Source organism: Prenolepis imparis, unplaced genomic scaffold (assembly GCF_030444845.1).
Source record: "Prenolepis imparis isolate NDT839.2.m4 unplaced genomic scaffold, iyPreImpa1.0 SCAF_12, whole genome shotgun sequence".
In the NCBI taxonomy this organism is placed as follows: domain Eukaryota; kingdom Metazoa; phylum Arthropoda; class Insecta; order Hymenoptera; family Formicidae; genus Prenolepis; species Prenolepis imparis.
In genome coordinates, this window is record NW_028141170.1 from 13,190,721 (window position 1) to 13,198,108 (window position 7,388).

Below are 7,388 nucleotides of genomic sequence, written 5' to 3' on the forward strand. Positions count from 1 at the left end.
AAAAAATCAAAAAGTTGCAAATAATCTCAGCCATATTATACCATATTATACGTAACGTAAACTATAAATTTCAATGCTAGCAGTGTATATTGGCTAAGAATTTTATACAATAAGGTAATTAAAGTAAAATAAAACAAAAATAAATATTTTCTTATACGTTTAATGATTATCGATTTTGTAGTAGGTAAATGAAATAATTGTGAAGGTATAAGAATTTCCAATGGGGCGTTATAAGCGCTATTTGTTCTTAAATAAGAGTATTCCTCGGTGTACGCAATGGTACCGACGTAAACGACAAAATGAAGAAGAAAGAATGCTTCGATCTCATTCGGTAAAGTATCCGTGTTAATCACTAACAAGGAAAGTCGTGGTTGACTCTTCACCGATTTTGATCCCATTTTTTATAAATCTACTCTGAATATAGTTAAGCCCTATAGAAACTTTTTGTTTCTCAATACGTCTTGTAATATATTTTTATACTTAAAATTTAAATAAAATGTATGTTATAAGATACAAAGAAAGACATGTTATAGATCAGTGCCCTATGGCACAGTGAGTGAGTGCAAAAGTTAGTAATACGAGAACGCAGGTTCAGAACTTGCGCTGTCAATAATCTTTTTTTAATTTTTTGTTTTTTATTATTTTCTTAGTTATTTTATATGTATATGTATCATGTATTATTAACTACATAGAAAAAAAGATTTGGCATATATGTACAATTAGATACGTATATATCTTTTTATATATTTGTTTGCATAAAATGTGAAATAAATAAAATAGTTTTACAGAAAAATATTTTTACTTTTATTTTTAAAGTTTATACATTTTCTATAATTTTCTTAAATAATGTAATAATAATGTTAGGATATTATATGTATACACACAAGTTTCATAAAAACAACCATTAGAAATCTCTGTTTAAAAAAAAGTAAAAATATTTCTGTGTAAAAATATTTTCTTCATTTTACATTTTAAGCAAACAGATATAAAAAGATATATGCGTATCTAATTGTAAATATATGCCAATAAATATTCATTTTTACATAATAAATAATAGATGTACATATATGTATGTATAAAATAATTTTTAAAAAATAAAATAAACAAAAAAATTAAAAAAATATTGGCAATGCAAGTTTCGGGAACTTCGGTTTTCACTATTACTAACTGTTGCACTCACTCATTGTGCCGTATGACATTGTTCGATGACGTGTTCTTCTTTGTGTCTTATAACGTACATTAGAATTTATCCAAATTTCAAGTATATAAAAAAATGTTATAAACCGCATTGGATGAAAAATCCTTTCGGGATTTTCAAAGTAGATTCGTTACAAAAAAGGGGATCAAAATTGATGGAGAGTCAACCACGATCTCTCCTTTGTAAGAGTTTACAATTCTTCGATAAAAAAAATAAAAAGACAGATTTTTTTGTTAATTTCTTACATTTTTTGTCAATATCCTTAGATCGATCAGCAAAAGCTTGTCCATATTAGTGATGAAACTTTGCAGGAGAAAGGCTTCCACTTCATTTAAACTCTGATGAAAGACAGGGAGAATGTACAAATTCTAATCAAGTCTGTATACAAGCATCTCATATTGAATCAACAAAAAGCAGTCCAACAGAGGTTTCAACTTCAAACTCATCGACATTAGTAGTACAAAATATACCAGCTTTGTCAATATTTCAATCCACCTGCAGCCAAGGTTCAGATCCGATTGGTTGTTTTTCAACTGAAAATTTTCAATCTTTTGCTAGTAATGCTGAAGAGCAAGACAAAGACAGTAGATTCCAACTTTAAAAGTATTGGAACTGAAGATGAATCTGATCTGGAAGAGGTTACAGATTATCTTAGGGAAGAATCTATTTTGAAAAATGTTGAACCTCGTCTTGTAGAAGAAGAAAATCGTTTCATCTTTCACGATGAATTTATAAGAGATGAGTTATCGAATTCTGATGAACAAGAAACTCTTTGCCTATGTACCAAAACTGCTGTTGCGGATGTTATGCTCATGTGTTTAGTATTAGGATTGAGACATAACTTATCATGGGAGGCTCTGATCGATATTTTAAAAATGTTTAACGCTATTTATGGAGATAATACAATTAAAGTAACAAAGTATAGCTACTTTAAGTTGTTAGATAGAGAGAAAGAAAACATATCTTTTCATATTTATTGTCCGGATTGTGAAATCTATCTTGGGAAAAAAGAAACATTGAAAGGAAATGAAATATGCACAAGCTGTGGTGTTGATATTGATGTTTCCAACTCATCAAATTTTTTTGTCTCAATATCCTTAGAATCTCAACTTCAAAAATTGACCAAAAACAATGATTTTGTTCACGCTGTAATGAATCATAGGTTTAATCGAAACAAAATTGAAGAAAATGCTTTGGAAGATATCTATGATGGAAACGAATACAAGAAGCACTTTGAGAAAGAAGGTGTATTGTCTTCACCATACAATTTCTCTTACTCTTTTTTTACTGACGGTGTTCACACAGGTAAATCAAACAACAAGACACTTTGGCCTATTTATCTTACTATAAATGAATTACCAATCTCAGAACGGAATAAATATGTCTTACTTGCTGGCTTGTACATAGGACCCAAAGATCCTAATCAAAAAATTGTTTTACAACCGTTTATTAACGAAGCTAATAAACTTTCTACAGAAGGATTTAAATGGTTTCACAATGACAAAGAAATTGTTAGTAAAGTTATTCCACTTTGTTGCATTGCTGATTCAGTTGCAAGATACCAATTGCTAAATTTTCAGTCATTTGCTGCCTACTATGGCTGCACATTCTGTTACCAAAAATCAGAGCGCACACGAAAAGGACAAAGATTTACAGTTTCAATTCATCCTGCTGAGGAAAGAACATTGGAGTCTACGAAGGAAGATCTACTTAAAGCAATTCAGAAAAAAGATGAAACAAATAAAAGCAAAAGGCAATATAGAGGAGTAAAGGATTTTTCACCATTAATATTATTACATAACTTCAATTTTAGTCTGGATTTGTAGTTGATTATATGCATAATATTTTACTTGGAGTAACTAAATTACATACTGAACTTATTCTACAATCTACTCGCAAAAAGTTTTGGCACATCTCAGAAAGTGTAGGAATAGATCATCTATTAAGCACGATTGATGAACGGCTTTTAATGATACATCCTCCTTCTTCTATAACAAGGACTCCTCGCTCTATTAAAGATATAAGTAGATGGAAAGCATCCGAGTGGAGAGCATGGTTATTATTTTATTCTGTGCCATGTTTAAAAGGTCTGCTGAAGAAAAAGCATATAAATCATTTTGCAATGTTATCTGTAGCAACTAATATTTTGCTTAAAAATCAGTGACACGTGAAGAAGTATTTCAAGCTCATGAACTTTTTCTGCGCTACATGTATTTCTTTCAGAAATATTTCGATAAGGAAAACATGGTATACAATATTCATCTTCTGTCACATATTTGCAAAGGTGTTCTCAATTGGGGCCCATTATGGACTCATAATTCTTTCATATACGAAGGTCAAAATCACCTTATGCAATTATATCATAATCCTTCAAATGTTGTTTTACAAATTGCGCGCAAGTTTCTCATTTATACTTCAATACCTTATTTGTGTTCAAAGCTCGTTTTGTCACAAAAAACTGAGTTTTTTGAAAAAATTTTAAAAAGAAACTTTATTCGCTTTATACGAGGGTTGTCTGAAAAGTTTCCGACCTAACAAAGATACAAGACATTTTTTCTTCAAATTAATTTTTATTTTTCTACATAGTCTCCTTGTAAGTCTATATACTTCTCCCAGCGATGCTCCCATCTCTTCAACCCGTCCAAATAGTACTCCAAATAGTAGTCCAAATAGTAGTTTTTGGTCCAAAGTGAGCAAACGCGGCACCCAACGCGCGGACAGCTTTCTCATGCCTAAATCTTGATTCAATATGTGATAAACACGTTCTTTGGACATATTCATAGCCTCTGCTATCTCTCTAACTTTAATTCGACGGTTGTCTAGCACCATTTGGTGAACTTGAGCGATATTATCGTCAGTGGTTGCAGTTTTTGGACGTCCCGAACGTTCATCGTCACCCAAGCTGGTACGGCCACGTTTAAATTCAGCAGCCCAAAATTTCACGGTGGTAAATGATGGTGCAGAGTCCCCGTACACAGCGTCCAACTCGTCTTTGATTTGCGTAGGCGTATTGCCTTTCAAAAACAAATATTTAATGACAGCTCGATACTCGATTTTTTCCATTTTCACAAAAACACTCACATCGACTCACTCAAATGATTGTCAAACAACAACTGCGCGTCCAAAATGGCTGAAATTTTGGTGAGTACCTTTCAAAGCATGCGCAAACACATTCTTTTGTTTACGAGTGCTGCCATTTTCATGTTGAGGTCGGAAACTTTTCAGACAACCCTCGTACGTTGTGGAGAGGAAATTATACTTTTAGGAAAAGGTGAAAGATGTTCATTATCAACTGAAGAAGAGCAGTTACTTGCGATAAATGATATGTCAACTGATAATTGTTTAGCTTACCAGAGAATGATTTATAAGCGGATAAGATATTCATGTAATAGATATTGTAACAACAAACTTAATAATGATTCATACATATTTATCAGCTCTGGGGAAAAGGTTGTGATTAGATTAATTTTAAAGTTTCCAGTTGGAATCAAACTGATTGTGCAGCAGCTCAATATGCATGATGAATCTATTATTACAAATAAAAATGTAAAAAATTTTCATATTCAAAAAATAGATAGCTATGGCCATTTAAAATTTATCGACGTAAGTCACATAAAAAGTCAGTGCATTTTTGTAAGTGTACCATGTACAAACTATGTATGTGACATGCCATTCGGCTGTTACGGAGACTAGTTAAGACTCTGTAATGCCTGCTTTGTTTTTTATTCTTTTACGCTTACTGAAGATTGCTTGAAACTTAATTTAGCACTGATAGTTATATGTAATAATAAAATTTATATTTATATAATTTACGTTATATAATTTACGTTTATATAATTACATTTATATAAAAAAACATAATTAATATTTTTTTCAACATGCCATAAACACATAAGAAGGGAAATACTCATAAGCACATATTTTTTAAGTGATCAAAGTTTAAATTCTCTGGTTAACGATACTGGACAACCTAATAAGTTGTTTTAGTAGACAGTGAAAAATAGGTAGAACTTTAATTATTTCAATCATTTAACTTATAAAAATTATCCTTTTATTATTTTACTTACATAATTTACATTCTTTCATATTCTTTCAAATGCTTTCTGTAAATTATGTAAGTAAAATAATAAAAGGATAATTTTTATAAGTTAAATGATTGAAATAATTAAAGTTCTACCTATTTTTCACTGTCTACTAAAACAACTTATTAGGTTGTCCAGTATCGTTAACCAGAGAATTTAAAATTTGATCACTTCAGAAATATATGCTTATGAGTATTTCCCTTCTTATGTATTTATGGCATGTTGAAAAAAACATTAATTATGTTTTTTTTTAGAATATTTGGAAGAGTTGTTTACGGTGTTTGTAAATGATTTAGAAGCGTTTCTGTTATAATATTTAAGAAATGTTTCATACTGTTTAATGTTGTTTTTAAAAGAGATCCATGTTGTGGAGATGTTTATTAATTGCTTATAAATAAAATGTTTGAGATATATTGTGAAATTGTTTTGATGCACGCTGAAATTGGTGTTACATGACTGTTTTCAAAACGGTTCTTAGGAAAAGTTTAAGTGACGTTTAATAACATAATTTCAAACGTTTCTATTACAGTTTTCTAAGTATTTATAAAATGTTCATGTCAGCAGAGGATTAATTAGGTGTTTACAACGTGCTTTCAAACAGTGTAACCATCAATAAAACTCTTCATAAATAGTGCAACCATTAATAAAACTCTTCATAAACAAATATAAACGCAATCTCTCACTAACAATTTTCGCCAGGGTTAACGACAATTACAAAGTCGAGGTCAACATAAGAGACCCGTCGGTATTTGCTTATGCCCCAAGACGATTTGCCATGGAAGAACGAAAACAAATTCGCGAGATCACCGATGATCTCTTGAAGAGAGGAATAATTACCACGAGTGTTTCGCCCTACTGCGCTAGAGTCGTCCCGGTAAGGAAAAAAAACGGGCAGTTACGGCTCTGCGTGGACCTACGACCTTTAAACAGTCACGTTATTAAACAAAAATATCCATTCCCAGTAATAGAAGAATGTTTATCCCGATTAGGTAATAAACAAGTTTTCTCACTATTAGATTTGAAAGATAGCTTTCACCAAATTAGAGTTCACGAAAACTCTACTAAATACTTTTCATTTGCCACACCGGACGGGCAATTTGAGTTTGTACGCCTACCATTGTGAAGCCCCTGCTGAGTTTCAAAAAAGGCTCATACAGATTTTAAACCCTTTAATTCGGCAGGACCGCGTCATCGTATACATCGATGACGTATTAATTCCGTCAGAAACCGTAGAAGAAAACTTAGAAATTTTAAAAGAAGTATTAATAATTTTCAGAAAATACGGTTTTGAGTTGAATTATAAAAAATGTAAACTATTAAAGAAAAAAATCGAGTTTTTAGGATATATTATATCAGCAGAGGGGATAACTTTGAGTCCGCGTCATACAGAGGCGGTAAATAATTATAAACAACCCCAGGATAAATTACAGCTACAAAGGTTTTTGGGCCTCGCGAATTATTTCCGTAAATTTATAAAAGATTACGCAGTAAAAACCAAACCTTTACATAATTTAATGAAAAAAGGAACAAATTTTGAATTCGACAATTCAAGCGTAGAAGCATTTAACCAAATCAAAATGGAACTAACTTCTTACCCAGTCTTGCGGTTGTACGATCCGGCACGCGAAACACAGTTACATACCGATGCGTGCAGTGCAGGAATAGGAGCGGTTCTCCTCCAAAAGCAGGCCGAAGGCACCTGGTCACCTATTTTAGCCAGGCGACAAACTCAGCCAAATCCAAGTACCATAGCTTCGAACTGGAAATGTTAGCTATAGTTAGAGCCGTAGAAAGATTTCACTTATATTTGTATGGAGTAAAATTCACTGTAGTAACGGATTGCAACGCACTAGTACATGCGGTTAAGAAAGCAAATTTAAATCCACGAATAGCAAAGTGGACGCTAGCGTTACAGAATTATAGTTTTGATATTATGCATCGACCAGGGAATCGTATGGCCCATGCAGACGCCCTTAGCCGCAGCATAGCGCTCGTTGACGAGCTTCCTCTAGAAAGACGACTCGAATTTCTGCAGCTAGCAGACCCAGAAATATTAAAGATAAGCGGCGAATTAGAGTTAGAAAAGAGCGATAAGTTTGCGTTAGTTG

General features: G+C 32.2%; 1 pseudogene; it reads left to right on the forward strand.

The window, feature by feature from the left end:
* The first annotated feature begins 220 nt into the window (after nt 1-220).
* Nucleotides 221-4,891, forward strand: LOC145944033 (uncharacterized; annotated as a pseudogene).
* The last annotated feature ends 2,497 nt before the right edge of the window (nt 4,892-7,388 follow it).